Consider the following 17,946-nt stretch of genomic DNA (forward strand, 5'->3'; position numbering starts at 1 on the left):
AACTTTCCGTTGCGCTGCCCCTCCAGCTTCCTCAAGAGCAACCAGGGTGAGTGCTTCCAGGGGCCGACTCATCAGCCCACGTGCTGAATCAGCCCAAGAATTTTTAGCTACAGGAGAAAAATGGATCACACCAGAGGACTTTCTCCTTGAAGAGAGCTTCAGCCTGTTCTAATCAGAGATGCAAATTACTGAGGTATTCTGGGCTCCTTTAACCATTCTCAGCATTTTATTGCAAAAAGAAATGGAAATGATGGTCACGCACTCTTCATCTTAGGCAAAATCACAGTTAACCCTTTGATGTAATTAAAATATGTGGGGAGGTCTCCTAGACTTTCATCTCCTGGATAAGAAAAGGAAGAAAACCGTAGTAGACCCTAGGAGAAAGAGAAGCCTTCTAGCTGCCTCCTGCCCATTTTCAGGTGCTCACTTGAGCTGTAAGAGCTGTGGGCCAACTTCACCAACAGATCAGTCTCAACTTTTGAGACTCTTGGGCCCAGGTGACCCTCTCAAAATCAGGACCAAGGATAGGATGGTGAGTTTTAAATCCAGGGCTTTAAGGCCCTGACTGTTGATTAGAACACTGAACCATCCTTCCATTATAGAGAAGTTCCTCACCATAAGTAATTCTTCATTATCATCACTTGTTTGCTAATTGCTTTTGCTTTGCAGTCTGACTTTCATTATCATGTTGTATAACCACTGCTACCTTACTTTTCAACCATATGTTGTCAGTTGTACTTTTTCTTCTTGTCATTGCATTATTGTCATGCTCTAAGCTGTTTATGAGTTTTGAAATATGAAATTTTGGTCTTGCTCAGTTTTAAGCTAACCCTGCTGCTTAAATGAAGGAATATCACATTTGCCATACAGAGATTTATTTAAAAGCCAACTGTGAATTACACTGAGGAATCTGCAGTAAACCATGACAATAAATAATGAGAGAATGTTTGCCTGGAGGACTTGTCCCTAATGAGGTTTGGTCTTAAATAGGCATTCTGTTTGGAAATCAGATACCTTTTGTTTCTTGAGGTTTTCATGTTTCTCCCTATTAAGTAAGGTTTTCTGAGAGATTTTGTTAGTAATTGATCATGGGGTCGGTAATGGTTATACTTCACAGGAAAATGTGTGACTATGAAAATACTTGGGGGGGTAGTGGGGGGACAGAAGGGAAGTTATGTCCTACTTATGTGCAATTCCAATTTCTGATATTTATTTGCTTGTTTGTAACCTAAAAGTCTTATCAAGTCTTATCTTCCAGTTTTGGAAGGAGGAAAACCCAACATTTCTTAAAATGAGATTATGTTGTTAAGTATAAAATATTATTATTAGGGTTCGTATTTCTACTCTGAAGTGCACCTCCTTATATTGTTACAGTCTTGTGTAGGAGCTGTTCTCAAACGATCTTTCCTCAGTGACAGTAGTTCTCCCTCCCAAACTCTCTTTCTTTCTACGTGCCAACCTTGCTGTCTGATTGTTCACTTACACACAGGATCTATGCTCCTACAGAGTTACAGCAGTGACTTGGACGACAATGTGTCCCAGGTATTCCAGAAGGTCAATCCTTCATTGCTTTGTAAGGTACACAAGAACAATTTTCCAGCACTGTATTTTGGACAACTCTATTATAGGAGAATACGTGGAATCACAATAGAGGTATATATGGTGCATACACAAAGAAAAGCTGTAGGAAACGATGCATGATCTCTTTTGGGAGAGGTAGGTGTGGTTCTCCTAACTCTTTGTAAACCTTGGTGCTACATATCTTGAAACCGTACATTAATTTCTGGTCTGTAAAAAGTAGTGTGCATTTCCTTAAATCTTGGTACAGGAGCAAGAAATGCACTTTGTATTTGAGCATGGGAAAGCATGACAATGACCACCTAGAGACCTGGTGTCTCTCTCCAGTTCCTTAGGTCTGGAGACTTATTTGCTGAATGCTTCTTAGGTACCAGCAGGTAAATAGATAGCCTGGTAATGGGATAGAAAGTTACCAGATCTTGAAATTCTCCTGTGCACGAATTCCCACCAATTAAAAGGTAGCAGGAGTATATGGCAGGCCACAGTTATCAAAAAGCAACATGTTTGACAGATGGTTTTGGTTGGATCTTTCAGGCTAAATTAACTTCCACCCTGATTTCTAACAACTGTCTGGGATGAAGTCCTCCTCTGCTCATTAGCAGCTTGTTCCCATACTGGGCAGAACTCTCCTTAAAATAGAGGAAAGAGGGGAACAATATTATTAAACTCCTAAATTAAATAAGCTCTCACATGATCTAAAGCAGCCCCACCATTTACTTACTGCAGTGAGCAGCATGTCCTCAAGTTATAGAGAATGACAGTGGAAAAATCTTTACCTCAGCTGCACATCTGATAGCCTTGAGGCAGAAGACAGGTTTGAAAAGCATCTAACCCTTAGCTGTGCAGTGTCTGGCTATTCAGGTGGTGCAGGTAGTGCATGATTTGGCAGCCAAGTTAAAAAATTCAAGGCAAAAAAAAAAAAAAAAAAAAGCATTGCTCCTTTCCTCCTCACCTTTGGCAACATCTGCTTGAGTGACAAAGTGAAAGAGCAGTAGCTCTACACTCCAAAACCTAGTTTTGTTTCCGACCTGCATTCAGCATGCTTGGTAACTCTCTGCTTTGCACTGACCCAACTGTTTTAACCTCTCACAGCGCACAGTACTACATAATGTAATACTCAAGCAAAAGATTGAAAGAGAATGCAGCAAGCTTAACATATCCCTCTGATTACTCTATAAGGGAGAGTTAGATTCTTTAAAAAAAAAATAAAAAAAAAAAAAAATCCCTGGTGGCCTCATTGTTTTCCAGGCATCTTTCTAGATAAATTTTTCCTATGGTAAAATCATTATGAAGTAGAAATACAGTCTCTCCAAGGGCTACCTTGAAAACCTAGTCTAATATGAAGAGCTCTAACACAGTAATGAATCCTGTAGGCAAAATAGGGCTTTATAAAGTGAAGAAATGGGAGAAAACTTTCCATTAGGAGAATGTTGTTTTTGACTGAACTGTATTTTGAGATGTTACAAAGCGAGGGTCTCTCAGAAGGCTGGAACCCAAACTCTGAACTGAAAAACACTTGAACTTTGTGAAATGTGAGCTCTTACCTGCGTTGTATTTTGGAAAAAGTAAAGGTAGTGGTGAGTAATGCTGATGCTTGAATATCTCTGAAATTTAAATCTGGACCTAGTTTCAATTTTTGCCTCTTCATGGCAGCTGCAGCATTTTTCTGCTTTCATTGCTTCAGAGGCACAGCGCATGTTCTGAGATAAAATAGGCTGTGAGTATTTTACTGCTACAAAGGAAGAATGTCCCTTTCCAGTCCCCTACAGCTGCATCAGGGCCTCTGATTGGTGGCAAAATAACAAGTATACTTCCACCAGAGAAGCATAAAGGGAATCCAGGCTCATATGCCCTCACAGATTTCTCTGAGAACACTTGGTAATTTTTTATATGTAAGGATAGCACAAAGACAAGCCCCTCCTAAAAGAAAACTTGAAACCGGACAATGAGGTAAAAAGGGAGTGAGGAAAAACTAATTCTTAGTCAAAAAAGCAAATTTCTTTTTGAGAGCAAGACAAAACAGGTAGTTAAGTTAGAGATTCAGTGAGTTTAGCAAGTTACAGAAGTATAGATACAGTACTGAAAATTGCAGACACCTGGAAAAGAGAGATTCTTTATTTTCTCAGTTGTAACCATTTGTAAGATGGATTTGAAACTAACAGTGCGGCTTACTCTCCTATAAGATAATGCCTAACATGGAACAGCCATAACAAAACTCAGAAAGCACACTGATCAAGTTGGACTGAGTCTTATAGTAATCAAACTATAAAAATAGGGCTTTCTAAATATTTATATTCATATAAATCATACATTCATTCATATAAATCTTTATATTTTAATCAACTAAAAGTAAGCTATAAATTCCCCATTTAGTTTAAATTAGATCTGAGTGTAATGGAAAATTTTGGACATTTGAAACTGCAGCATGTCTACTACCTACAAAGAGATTGTAACATGATTCAGTGCCTTAACAACAAAATATAAAACAACTCCTAACAACTGTACTTCAGAATTGTACCTAATTTCTTTCCAGCCAAGCAATAATCTCTGAGAATTAACCTATTTAAGTAGTAAAATTATACAGGATGAATGTCAAAGATCATCTCTGGTCATTCATTTGCAGTTACTGTAGCAGAAGTGGGTTTTGTGGCTTAGTTTGTTTTTGTTCCTTTTTATTTTTTTTCTTTGCTTGTTGGCTTTATTTAATAACTGCCACAAGGTGCCCTGCTGTCCAGGTATCAGGTTTAAAGTTTTTTTTTTGTTTTTTTTTTTTTTTTTTAATTTATTTTTGGCTGAAGAGGTTGGTGGCACCAACACCACACAAAACCGTTTATGATTTTATTTGTTGCTGGTGGTATTTAGTATTGTTTGTTTGTTTGTAAGCTACGCCTATGAAAAGCTCTGATTCTGTGCTGCCAGAATGCCTGTAGAAAGCTTTGTGACTGCTTTGCATCAAATTTTATTTTCTCATAGGTGATGGTGTTTTTCTTTGGGCAGGGCACAACCACACAGATAGCATACTAAGGTGAGCCTGGGGTAAGTACACCAAGAGTTGACATTTGTCACCTGCTGCTACCACGAGGCAAAAAATGGCATTCAGGAGGCAGTGGTGAGAGCATGAGCATGTGCTTAAACAAAGCATTTTCTGAAGATGTATGCAATTTTCTGTTGCGGTGGCTTCTTTCAATAGCCTCTTCCTGTCATCATGCTGCTAAGCTTGTAGTAAACACTGTCACCCCTTTTGTAACATTTTATAAGCTCCTTTCCACTTCAGCACTAAGAAACTCAGCTCTACTCTCTCCAGGTATTCCCAGTTGGTTCATAATGTCTCTCGTCATTCTCCTGTAATGGTAAGAAACTGTTCATTACTTCAGATCAAACTGTGCCTTTTAGGCTGGTTATAGCACTGTGAATGGTACTCCAGTGGCTTATTTGATTGATGAGTTGTAATAACTGCTTTTGGATGCCTTTGTTGTGACAATAGTTCTTCAGCTTCATCCATGTATAATAAATAGCCTAACAAACACATTATTTCATTTCTTTATTAAGTCATTAATTACACTGCACATTCTTTAACTGCATCAGAAGAGTTTCTGGATAAAACCAACTTACTGTCATCATTATTGAGTGCACTACTCTTACATGCACTACTTGGAAGTAAATCTACATGTAACAAAACGTGCCCAACACCACCACAGTCTTTCACTTAACACTTATAGTCAAATCACATTTTATCTAACCTGGAACCATCTGTTTTGGTTATAGAAAGATCAAAAATTCTTTTAAATGCCTTTGTCATGGATTAAGAGAGAACATACGGGCCACAAGTAGAAGTAACCTAAACACTGTATTTCTCTAAAAATGGATGAACCCCAGAATTTTCCTGAGTTTCAATCAGTTTTAACAAAGAGAAAACATAGAGAATACAGACAGTACAAACACAGAACAGCTTTTATATTTAAACACATGCCATTCAGCTAGTCAAAAAATTATTCAGACACCACCATTTCAAAGGCGTATTACTGACATATGGTGTCTGACATGTTTCCACAACTGAGTACACAGGCTTTGATGACAACCATGAAAATCACATCTTTCCATGTGAGCAGTTATCAGAGAAACAGGCAAATGAAGACTTAGCTTGGGGTTTTATATTCTTACCGATTCTAAAGGACTGCAAGAACCAAGGTAAGTCTTCTGGCTTTTCAAAACATAGGCGTCCTTTGCTTCAACCATTCCATACCCTGTTCCTCACCTCACAATGGGACCCCACAAACAGCAGAGCATAACTGCTGCTGCTATTGAGCTGTTCTCCCAGAGGCAGCAAACAGACTCAATTAGACACAACAGGCTATTCCCAGGGCTAGTCTCCAACCTGACAGTTTGAGATCCTTGGCATATGGCTTGCGGTTTCATGGTGTATGGAAGGTTACTATTTTGTTATAGGAAACCTAGGTATTAAAGCCTCTTGTGGCACTGAGTCAAGTTAAGACAGGGCTAGATACTCAAGTATTCTAGCCCTGCCAAGACTTAAGGATATCTTAGTGGAAAAAGGCTTCTGGCTTTGCAGGCCAGAATCTCAAGTACCAAATAAGAGGTTGACAAAAAAATCCCTCACCCCTCTAACTCATATGTGGGCTTAGAAGGGGTAATTGAGATTTTTGCTTTAGCCTTCACTGCCCAAATTTTGTTTACATTCTCAAGGGAGCAGTTGCTCAGCTCAGAGCCTATCAGAGCAACAATAAAATAAGCAAAGGCAATACTGAAATTTACACAGACACCAAGTCAGGAAGGCCAGGCTGTTGACAGAATGCTGTGCCATCATATATAAATAAACAAACAATTCATTTATAAAAAACTAAACATCTGCACAAAACTAAATTAGCACAACTGAACTCCCTTCTCCCGCTACTTAATTCGCTTGTCCTAAATAAGTATTTTTCTCTATTAAATAGTAACATACTTCTCCACTGGGATGTGCCAGAGTCTAGCAGTTCATTCATCATTTTAGGCCTCAAACGCCAGTCAGCTGAGGAGTGTTTCCCTGTGACTACACTAAATTAGGAACATTTCCAAAGCATTATTCTTTCTCTGGCCCTTTTCAGAGTCTATTCCAGTACCCTTGCTGGTCCCACTGATGCCTGGACAAGGCTTTCAGCTCATAGCTGGCTCATATCCCACCACACTGCAGCACAGCAAGCAAGCTGTCCTCCCTCTGTAGGGACAAACAGACTGTTGCTCAGCTCGAGATGCTGAAACACACTTACTGGCATTCAGTGTAAAAATGTCAACTCTTGCAATCAAACCTGCAATTCACTTTGTGTTTTCTGTACTTGAAGTCCCAAGCTTTCTCTTTTTAAGTAAAAATACTGTTAACATACATAGAATTTCCATGGTTTATTTTATCAGCCTGTATTCTCCCTGGTGTAAAAAAAGAAAGAAAAAAGGGCCGTATATTTTCTTTTAGTCACCAGTTGGTCCTCCTTTAAGGACCTTGTAAGACATTTTTTTTGTGTATTGTTTCTCTGCATATGTGGGCAGCTTTACTACTTCATCCCCCTCAGGACCACTTAACAACATCAGCAAAGCAATTAAGTGTAGTTTTCAGGAAAATGCCAGAGGCATTACACTGTCTGGATGGGAGTCTCAACCCAATTATTTTCAGCTAGTTGTGAACTGTGGAAAGTGGACTTTACTTCATTATAACTTCAGTTCCCACTGATTAAAAGTCTAGTGTGTTACAGACAGTAAGGAAAAATGAAAACAATTAAACTTTCCGTCAATAAAATGGCTGCATATTCTTCAACATAGGAGTTTACTTCTCTCTAGAGAAGTGATTAAAATGAACTGATTGAACTATAATTTGATTGACTGAAGAGCCTCAATCCATTGCACTAAAGCTTAAATTCCATCTTATTGCTCTATTTAACTCTGAATATAAAAAAAAATTACTTGCAGTGTCACAAACCTCTTACACAGTCATCCACTTGAAATTTCTTACTACTCACAGGCTGTGGTAGATTCTGTTCCTTCTCTGCATGGTTCACAATAGACTGATGCTGAAAAGTGACAAAGACCCTTAAGAAATGACATTAATATAGCTTTAAAATCTTCGTCTTGTACCTATCACATAATCGCCATTTGGGGATTCTAAACTCAACCACAGATCGAGTTGACCTAAGACAATGAAAAAGAATGATGTTCAGGTTATCTACAGCTGTTGCAGCAAGAAAATAATCTCCTCATGAAAACCACAGCCATGAGGAAGCCTCCTACCACAGATCTGCCTTCAGCAAGGTGTAAGGTTGCCAGATGCACAGGTTTGTTTGCATACATACATATTCCTTCAAGGAGATACTAAAGAAAGAGGCACATTTAGCCTGGTTTCAGTGGTAAATTGTGCTGGCTAAGAATCAAGATGCCTAGGATCTCAGGCAAAGATCATTTTCTTTGGACTCGGGGCAAATTTCTACAGTGTTTATTCTACAAGACTATCATCTCTACAGCTGAGTAACTGTTCTGCCAAATTCTGGGACTCCTGTTGCACTAACAAAAGCTAGTCAAGAAACATTAAGGCATGCATGCTTTCATTGACAAGCTACTATGATATCGAAAATACCCAACTTAGCATTCACCACTCTGAAAATTTAACTGAAATGGCATTCCCCTTTAGAAGGTTGCCACTCTATTGGTTGACATTTTATTTCTTTAGTTCATATTTTGAATTAAAACACAGCATTTGAAATACAGCTGAACTGCAGTACAATTGAATTGGAATATATTATAGCTTTAAATTAAATTATGTTGGTAATTAAGTGAATGAGGCTGGGTAGGATGAGCAAATAAAGATGGGCAGCAAGCACTGGGCTAAATTCTTACATGCTTCCTTTCACAGGCAGCTCGAACTCCAAAGGAAGTCAGTAGATATTTTTCTATTACCATCAGCATGAACTGGGACACTGATCCTTGAGCTGTAGTACTTTGTTACTGAGCTCAGTCTGCTGTAGAGCTTTACTCTTCTGGCTGTGACTGACCTACAACGCTAGCTTCACAAGCAAGCCATAGCTCTAACACAAACAGTTCCAACCCTTAGATTCTGCCAATCCCAGCCTTACAGGGATTTCTGACCCCACTCAAGAGTTACTAATTCACTATACTGTTTGGTTTTATTATGCGTAGTTCATACCACAAACATGAAATTCTCCAAGTTTGTTAGCCAAAAGCTACCAAGACCGCACTGGAGTCACTAAGGGAATATTGCTGCACTAAGGTAAAATGCTGCCTCTACCATTGAAGGTCCACTTTTGACAAATTACATAACTTAACTCTTAATAGCTGCCTTGCATTACTGGCCTTTTCTTTTGTTTCTCCCTTCATTCTGATTACCAAATGCTATGTCATTCTCTACTCCACCTCAACATCTGTAACTCTGAATGACAGATACACAATAACAGGAAAGGAGACAAGGGCAAATGCTCAACCACAAATTCCAGGGTGCCTCTGGAGACTGCAGGATATTTACTACATTCCCTGTTCCCAGTTTTATGCTACACACACCAGAAGCACATAGGGCACCAAACAGCCTAAATGCCTATTTGAACCTTTCAGTTCTTACATAGACAGATACACTCACAGTTTACATACACTCACAGTTTACAAACCCACCTTTATCTGCATAACAGCTGCATAAGAAAGAGCTGTGTTTGAAGTCATTTATTTTCTTGCAGAACAAGAAACATTTTTGACAGCAAAAAGACAAGCCCCAAGCATGAAAGTAGCCTCGAGTCTTCTCTTTTTCTGAAATTAGAAAGTGGCATTTATTTGTCTTTCATAGTGCTCCTACAGCCATGGTAGCAAACAGCACATGGGCAGGGTTTCTTACTGTGCTGACAGAATGGTCATGAGTAAGCTGAACAGCATGCAAACAACGCCAAGATGAGGGCAGGACAGGGCCTTCTTCCAAGTCCAACCTGTGAGAGGCAGATGAAGGATGAAGAGGCATTTCCTGACTCAAGCAATTGCTTAATATATCCCCCTCCCTGGAAAGCATCATCAACTGTATGGTTAGGAACTTGCCAACACTTCCACCAAACTACACTGGACATCAGGAGAGGAAAAAAAAAAGATTCAAGTGGGTTTGATACACTTCCTGCATGCAGGATCAGCATTTTCTCTTTTCAATATCAAGTTGATTTCAAATATCTGTAATTATGAAAACATATTAAAATGTATTAGCCAGTAGATTTATGTTTGAAAGATGCCATTTTAATTAGAGAGGCCACAATTCTCAGTTTTTGAGCAAATGTGATTACTGCAATTTCTTCATTGAATTATAGCTTCGCTACTTAAGAAAACATTATTTAAAGGGCAGTGTTGGCCACCTACACCACACTGATGAAAATCTCAGCAAAACAAAAGGAAACACTTGAATACACTCTTCCTAGCAACCAAGGTCTTTCATCAGAAAAGCAGCATATTTTATTTGTTGATTTGTGGTGGTGGTTTTTTTTTTCTTCCTTGAACATTATATTTCTAGCTAATTCATCAAATCCCTGGAATATACTTTTCAGTGAAAATGTAAGCCACTGACAAAGCCACCTTACTGTTCATGTGCTAAAAAAAAAAATTAACTGAACTTTTTTCCCCAAAATCCATATTCGAGTGCTTCTGTCATCACTATTTATGTGTTGCACTGTGGCAGTGAGGCCACATTCTCAGAATTCTGAGCATCCCTGACTTCCACTAACAGAAATACCAGGAGGTTAATTTTCATTACTAATCTTCTTCACATACACTGACCTGCTGTATTACTTCCTAAAATTAACAGCAGTATTTTAAGTAATGCTGAATTTCTACAATTCTTACTGAGTAGAACATAGAGATATCAAATACTTACCTGAATGTTGGTCTGTCTTTTCAGGCTGGGACAACTTTGATGTTGTTACTTGAGAAATGGTTATTTTGGATCTCCTAAGTACTTCATAGAATGCTGGAGATCCAATAAAAAAAAAAAAAAAAAGGAAACCCAGACCTGTTAAGTTAAATATTAAGTAAAAATGAGTGCACTTTGATAAAGAAAAACAAAGACTGCCATTTTGAATAGGTTTTTCCCAACAGACAGTACCATTTCTTCCATGATGTACCACCTCTTTTCTCCTACAAAAAGAACTGTTTTTAGGAGAATTTTCTGCTTCTGTATATGCCTTTTCTTACCTAAGGGTTTTTACTCCTATATTTCTTTCTTTCTTGTAGGAGGCAGACCAATGGTTTTGTCACTAACTCTTCAAGAAAATCAGAAGAGCGAAATGGGAAATCTGTCTTCCATGGAAAAGAGGAAAGATGCTAAGGGACAGGATGTATCCTCCTTGACATAATGTGGTCAAAGAGCCAGCTTCCTCACTTCTCCCTAAAGAGCTCTCAGACAACTGTCTAGAAAAGCACACAGTGTCCCCAGCTGTTAACAGCAGGATATACTGCAGCTCTCTAGACTGCTGCTGCCATGTCGTTTCTGCGCCTCCAGGGTCAGCTTAGTGTATTAAATTAACAGTTTTCCCAGGCAAGGCAAAATGTCTGTGAGCAGAATGGTGCAGCATAATAATGGGATACGAGGGGAAGATACCTCCTGAAATATTAGATGTTTTGGTAAGACAAGGAAACATTGAAGTGATTCTGACTTACATGACTTAGTGCCAAACAACACGTTATCATGCAGAAGTCCCAGCACAATGTGCGTCTGTTTACCACCACTTAACATTTTCATAGCTCATTTTAGAATTGTTGCTTTTTTTTTTTCCACCCTTAATAATTTATGAGCTTAGAATTATCAATAACGTGAAGCTTCATTACAAGCTATCTGGAGGATTCTCATCTGACTCTTCCCATTAAATTATTATTCCCAAACATGATTTATATTTGATAAGACATCAACTGGACATCAATAAAATAATAATTAATGAACTATATCTTCATGGAAATACTGAGCTTAAATACACAAGCAAATGCAGTGTGCAGTCTGCAGGTCAGCTGTCAGATCTCTCTGAGAATATTTGTCTGTTTAGTATTTAGAATATGATAATAAACCACAAAAATATTTAATTGCTATGGTCGTCGGCTAGTTGTTGTGACAGTTGTGAACTACGCCAAACTACGAACCTGTAAGGCAGAACTGGGAAGTAACCATGTGTTCAATGTAGGTGAGAAGGTAATCTCAAAACAGTACAAATGCTGAAGAGACTTCACATTTCCACAAAATGAAACGTTGAAAGAATTTTGGTTTGGGTAACTATCTGTTTGTTTGTCTTTCCCTTAACATTATCTATCGGATTGAAATGCTCTATTTCTCCATACAGAAAGTTAAAATAAAGAATTTTAATGACTGAAACTTCTGCCTAAAAACAAACAAACAACAAAAAAACCCACCACATTAAAATAGCTTAACATTCAACAATGTTGTTTGGGTCTTCTGTTCCAACAAACTATCACTCCAAAGGACAAGCTTGACCAAATATTTGTATTCAGAAAGAAGTGACATTACTTCATCCCAGGGAATATCAGCGAAGGCCCTTAATCCTATTGCACCTCACAGCTTTGCAGTAGTGTTTATCACTAATCAGGGACCACTTCTGCTTACATTTCCTCAACATACACAGATCCCACATGAATCTTAATGGAGGATGAGAAAGAACAGGAGTAAAAGTTTTTCTGGATTTTTTTTTCTTAATTTCTAGGGTTTATTTCTTGCTTTCCCTTACTGTTCAAATTTCATCAGGGATTGAACAAGAGCTTTAGATGGACAAGGTGACCACATTGTCAGTATCACACTTACCTTCGTCCCAGTTCATTAAGAAGCATTTAGCCCCTGCTCCCTCAGACCCTCACTCATGTAGGATTTACACAAGGGCTTTAATTGCAGATCTCTGGAAGAAAGCCAGAAGACATTACCATCCTTCAGTGACAGCTTGATTTTTTTTTTTAAATATTCATTGAATCTCCTTTTCATCCATGACATGTGTCTTTTTTAGATGCTCATGTCCGCTATTTGGCTTCTCCATTACACAGTCAAGGATTATAAGGGCAGCTGTCCTCTGGTATAAAACAAAATGACATGAACATATCATGGTCCCATTTAAAACCTTAATGTCCCTTGAGCTTGAGATGTTTACAGCTCTGCAGAGATGTGCTATTCAAACCCCAGCATAGAGAGGTTTCAGTTTAACTTTCCTAAAACATTAAGAGCTGAAGGAACTGTAAAAACATTCTGGTCTGACCTCCTACATCACGTTTTTTCTCAGTCACTCCCACCTTAATTCCCATTATATGCCTGAGTCAAACCCATCTTCCTGAAAGGCTTATATCTTATTCTGTAAATAAATAAATAAAAAAAAAATCTATTTTACCACCACATTATTACCTCACACTCCAAAGTACAATTGAGAAGCCCAATCGAGCTTCTCGGTTTGTCACTCCCACCTCCAGCCAATGATTTTTACTTTGCCGCTCAGTGGTTTGGCATTCCCTAATTCGGTCCCTTGAGGGAGCTAGACACATCGGAGGTCGTAGCATTTCTACCATCCAGAAACATGCGAGCAATAGCACGCACACACGTACGTCTCTATTATGTCTTCATACCTTGAAGGACTCACCAGAATCCAAAACCAAGTACACCTGCTGTGTTCTCTTCCTCCTGAACACATCCAAGTCCATTCCTTTCTGAGATACCTTCTCAGGAAAATGCTGAAAAGTTTAACATGGAAAGAATGTGCCTGTAGCTTTGAGACAGCTCTATTTTTAAAGCAACCAGCTTACCACATATTCCATTTTCTCCCACTTAACCAGACAAGTTTTAAAATAATTTCTCTTTTTTAAACACATCCACTCCGGACTAGTTTCACCACCTCATTCAATCAAAATACTTGCTAATTTTAATGGATATTTTTCTTGAGTAAGAAATAATATAATCTTTGATTTCCGAGCCTTCTTTACAATGGATTCTGTGAAAGTCAAAACAAATAACATACAGCAATTCACCTTTAGGTAGTACAAAAACAGTCCCCAGAGTGATAGCTTTTAGTTCATCTCCAGTGAGAGCTGTATAAGCTGTAAGCTCTTCTATAAACACACCAATGAATAACAATCAGTCCTTACTCCTCTCAGTCTCTCGTGTGACAGACCCTTAATTATGGCTATTAGATTATTACTTTCTCCAGAGAATTCTGTAAGGCAAAAGCAGTGTTCTTCTCCAGACATCAAAGACAGAATTAAGACCCTGCTTCGGAACACTCCTCAGAAACAGCTGCTGTTCATTCCCACTAAGGAATGCCCTGTTTGAGACAAAGGGCGCAGCTGCAGCTTACTGCCTCCTACTCTGTATGAGGCAAAAACTGATACTCTGCTTTGAAGGGAAAGATGCCCACCTAAAACACAAGGAAGCCCACCCCCTACTAAGCTCTGAAAAATTATTCAGATTTCTGTTATCTTAGCCAGACCTCTGTATCCTGCAAAGATCACCCATTCTCAATAAGTTCTGGACCAGCAAGGCTTGCAACACAACAGCGCAAAAGCAGGACCACAAATTATGACTTTGTAGCAGAGAAAAGGGAATAGAAACCACCCACCTAAGGCACTGCACCACCAGCATCTATTAGTGCACATATCTTCTTTTTACATGTAATATTTATTGGCTTCCTTCAGGGATAGCTCTGCATGCTCCCACAGTCAACTAGGAAGAACATCTGACCCCAAGGAGAGAACAACGGGGCAGAATCAAGACTCAGGCTGGCACCACGCAAACAGATGATTCCTGAACACTTTATATGTAGGTAACACGAATCAATTCTTAAATAGTAATTACTAGAAAATTAAAGTAACTGCCTCTCAGGAGAATTACTGGTTAATACTATTATCTTCTGTGGGCACAGCAGATGAGAATGTGTGTTATGATAACCTATGTGGTTTAGGCTCATTTTGGAATACTGTAGCAACTTATTGCTAGCCAACATCTTACAAGAGCACCAACATAAAAAGTAATGTGTGGCAATTTATCAGTTCTTAATAAAACACTGTGCTTAGAAGTTCAACTGTTGAAGCTGCTCTTGATTTTGATTCAGCTGATTTTTGTCTGGGCTCAGCACTATCGCTTATCCCTGCTTTTTCCGGGCTCCTCTAGGATTTGACAGTTCCAAATCCTTACTTGATTGGACTTAAAAATAAATAAAAATTGGGAGCTGCTTATGCAGCACTGCCCCTATCTCTCCCCAGCCTGTGTGTGAAATTAACATTGGTTCAAAATGCTGGAAATGCAAATTTGCACATTAAGAGCATAGGTTCCAGGGTGAACATCACACTACCTGTGAATTCCACAACCTAAATGCATACTATCACTCAATTAAGTGAAATCCAGGTAGCCTGTTTGTGCCAAGCAGGTAAAGTATTTTCACATGAAACACATTAGCAAAGGTAAGTTCTTTCAGATTTGCACAGACACATGGCTACTAAGCAAAATATAAGTACATTTAAAATGACTGCCAAAAATTGAACTGGTTCCATGCCTATACAATTGTAATTACTTAGGTGCTTCTACGGCACGACTGCATTTGAAGCAGAATATATCACACATCACAACTGTCAAGAACTGTCATAAGCCATTATGATAAACAAAGACGTGATACTCAGTTACACACAATAGGTAACACTTCTGTGTGAATGCTTCTCTGTCCAAATATCTCTTGCCTGCATGCGTCAAATACTCTGTGAGATACATCCCTCAGCTGTGGGAGCTCAGCACCTTTCCACCAATTTAAGTCAACTAATTTGGATTGCTAAAGATAACTCTCATGTCATTCTGAGCTCTCAGAAGTGTTGTGAAATGGGACATTTAAACTATTTACCATAATTCTTGTTGCAGTTTAAAAGCTGCACAATATTTTTGATGAAGCTTTGTGATTCCAGAAATCCACTGTCTAAATGAAGGTCTGCTGGGAAAAGAAAAAATAGCCGATTTGTCACAAAAATCAATCTTCCACTGCCCAATTCCATTCTTAATGAATGAGACAATTCAGAAACCTATGGGAACATGCTTTATTGATTCATTCACAAGTCAGTAAAACCCACTGCCTGGGCTCCCTCCAATAAGACAAACCGCACAGTGCTTCAAGTGTACTGAATTGCAGGAAAAGCCAATGACTCCACATCTGTTCTGCTGGAAGTCCAGTGAGACTAAACATAGCCAATAAATCTAAAGGAGCACACCACTAGGTTAATGATAAATGTGTGGAGAAGACAAAGAGACTTGCATTTCCTCTTTATTATCCCTTCAGTTGAGCCACTGCCTTATCTGTAATTTATTTACCCAGGACAGTTGGGCCCAGATGCATACCTGTTTTTTCACTGAAGTACTTGTTTTTCTCCATTTTGCAGATGGATTAAATAAGCCAGGAGGAGGCCAACCTACATGTGTGAGGTCACACAGAGAACTGTAATCTACACTGCAGTAGATGCCTGAATCCATTCAAGTTCAAGACCTAATTTGGCATAAAGCTAGCGTGTAGCTGTACTGCACTGTATATTTTATAAACATATCTTTCAATAATCTCCTGTGCTTCTCATGAAAGCAATAACAAGCAGTAAGAACAGCTGAGTCTGTATTGGGCAAGCTTTCCTATTAAATTCCAGCAATACATCTCAGCTGTGACCTGTAGCAATTTGGGTAACCTAATAAGGCTGACTGTCCCATAAGAATCAGGGATGATACACTGTCTACCCGCAAGATATGAGGAAGTACAAGAGAGCAACTTTACAGCAAGGATCACCTAGCAGAGCAAAAGTGAACCTAAAGAATAGGTCTAAGAAAACACAGTAAGAGAAAACACATTACTGAGAACAGAAAATTTGTTTATGTAGTCTGATAGATACCACCATTTCAACATTCATTTCCAGCTCAAAACATCACATCTGCATGTCCTGTTTAATGGAGTATGCTAAACTGAGACTTCATACAGGGCTTTCTGGGAACTATAGTTAGTACAGTTATTCCAGTGCATGTTACCTGAAGTTAGGCATTTTGTCAGACTCCCCACCTTTTGCTAGAAATCCAAACAGTCTTCTGTCTTACGATGCAACAGCATTCAAAGAACTCCTCTAAAAATCATTCTCATATATTTGCTTCCTTTACGTGTGCATTTAGTAAGTGTGCACAGGTCCAGTCAGGCATATATTATCTCTACCTCAAAACTCACCTGTTCAGCCATATTATGATTTCCCTCCCCTAGTGGTTCTAGTACAAACTTGCCTACAGAATGGCCTCAGAAAGTGGTCTCTGCTCTCGTATCTGCTGGATAAAAAAAAAAAAAAGCAACAAGCAATTTAGCAGAGGACAGAAGAATTAAACAATTTTTATGCACTTCAATGTTCCCCCTAATTCTAAAAAAATCAACCAAAAACTTCAATATAAAATTCACTTTTCCTTTAGAAATGTCTCTCAGCAGGGTGGTGCTCATAGCTGCATTGTCACTGTGTGTTCAAAGCCATCAGTATTCAGTGTGCTAAGAAGCAATACTGAATTCTGCAATCAGAGCTACAAAGTTTCAGAAGATTTCAGAATTTATGTGAATATAAATAGCTGTACTGAATGCTTCAAAGATTGAAAACATTGTAGAGATTTACATTTCAGTTTGTTTTGACAGATAAACAGACAAAAATATATTTTGGAAAGGAGCAGTAAGATTTCCACTGTAACACTTCCCATAATTAGATTGTAAGAGACACTGAAATATTTACATTCACTGTACTGAAGGCTTATGTCTCAGTTCTGCTTACTACTTGAGCTCCAGAAAAGCACTTGTTTAACTTTAACATGTACTACTGTGAGCCCCAAGCTTTCTGCAGGTGTTCACACCCACCATCATTTATACCATCATTTTTCCCACCCTGCTCACTGCTCATCGTGTAGTGGAGAGAGTCACATTTTTCAAAGGTTTTCTTTTCTTCTGAAACAGAAGCTAATGCTGCTTAGTGCTTAATGTTAAGCATTAATACACATATCAAACTAAAAACATTGATAAAACTTTCCTCTGAAAGGAAATGTAATTGGAAAGATGCTTTTTCTAACAGTGCTTCCTGTCCTTCACTCCAACTGACTGAAATGTTTTTTATTGTTTTCTGTGTTCTCTCAGTACAGCATAATTTGTTTGAGTTCCAAATCCCTCATGAGTTCTGTAACCAACCTCGAGTGTGTTTCCAGGACGTAAAGGTCAGAGCTGGAGAAGACACAGACAGAGGGTACAGAAGAAAAGTCTCAGAACCTCTTGCTTCAAATCCATCACTTTCATAGAGAAATAAAAAGGCAGCAAAGTGCTCCTCTTTTAGAGGCAA

General features: G+C 38.6%; 1 protein-coding gene and 1 long non-coding RNA gene across 11 annotated transcripts in view; one reads left to right on the top strand and one right to left on the bottom strand.

Annotated features, from left to right (window-relative positions):
- LOC125699148 (uncharacterized) overlaps positions 1-12,384 on the top strand; it is a 126,205-nt gene extending 113,821 nt beyond the window's left edge. Inside the window, exons 8-9 of the long non-coding RNA XR_007379455.1 lie at positions 1-4,928; positions 10,831-12,384. The exon at positions 1-4,928 is cut by the window's left edge and continues 20,463 nt beyond it. This is a non-coding gene — a long non-coding RNA (uncharacterized LOC125699148). The remainder of the gene's footprint in view (positions 4,929-10,830) is intronic.
- Positions 4,312-17,946, bottom strand: part of CBLN1 (cerebellin 1 precursor) — a 33,331-nt gene continuing 19,696 nt past the window's right edge. Inside the window, exons 4-10 of one of the 10 annotated variants that reach the window (XM_048958384.1) lie at positions 16,812-16,903; positions 15,465-15,548; positions 13,207-13,311; positions 12,404-12,494; positions 10,475-10,567; positions 9,461-9,548; positions 4,312-9,375 (exon numbers count right to left, since the gene is read on the bottom strand). The gene's annotated coding sequence lies outside the window, so the exon portion shown is untranslated. Of the gene's footprint in view, positions 10,568-12,403; positions 12,663-13,206; positions 13,312-14,192; positions 14,310-15,464; positions 15,552-16,811; positions 16,904-17,946 lie in introns of all 10 variants that reach the window. The other 9 variants (XM_048958376.1, XM_048958382.1, XM_048958383.1 and 6 more) reach the window with 9 other exon arrangements.

The sequence above is a fragment of the Lagopus muta genome, chromosome 12 (assembly GCF_023343835.1).
Source record: "Lagopus muta isolate bLagMut1 chromosome 12, bLagMut1 primary, whole genome shotgun sequence".
In the NCBI taxonomy this organism is placed as follows: Eukaryota; Metazoa; Chordata; class Aves; order Galliformes; family Phasianidae; genus Lagopus; species Lagopus muta.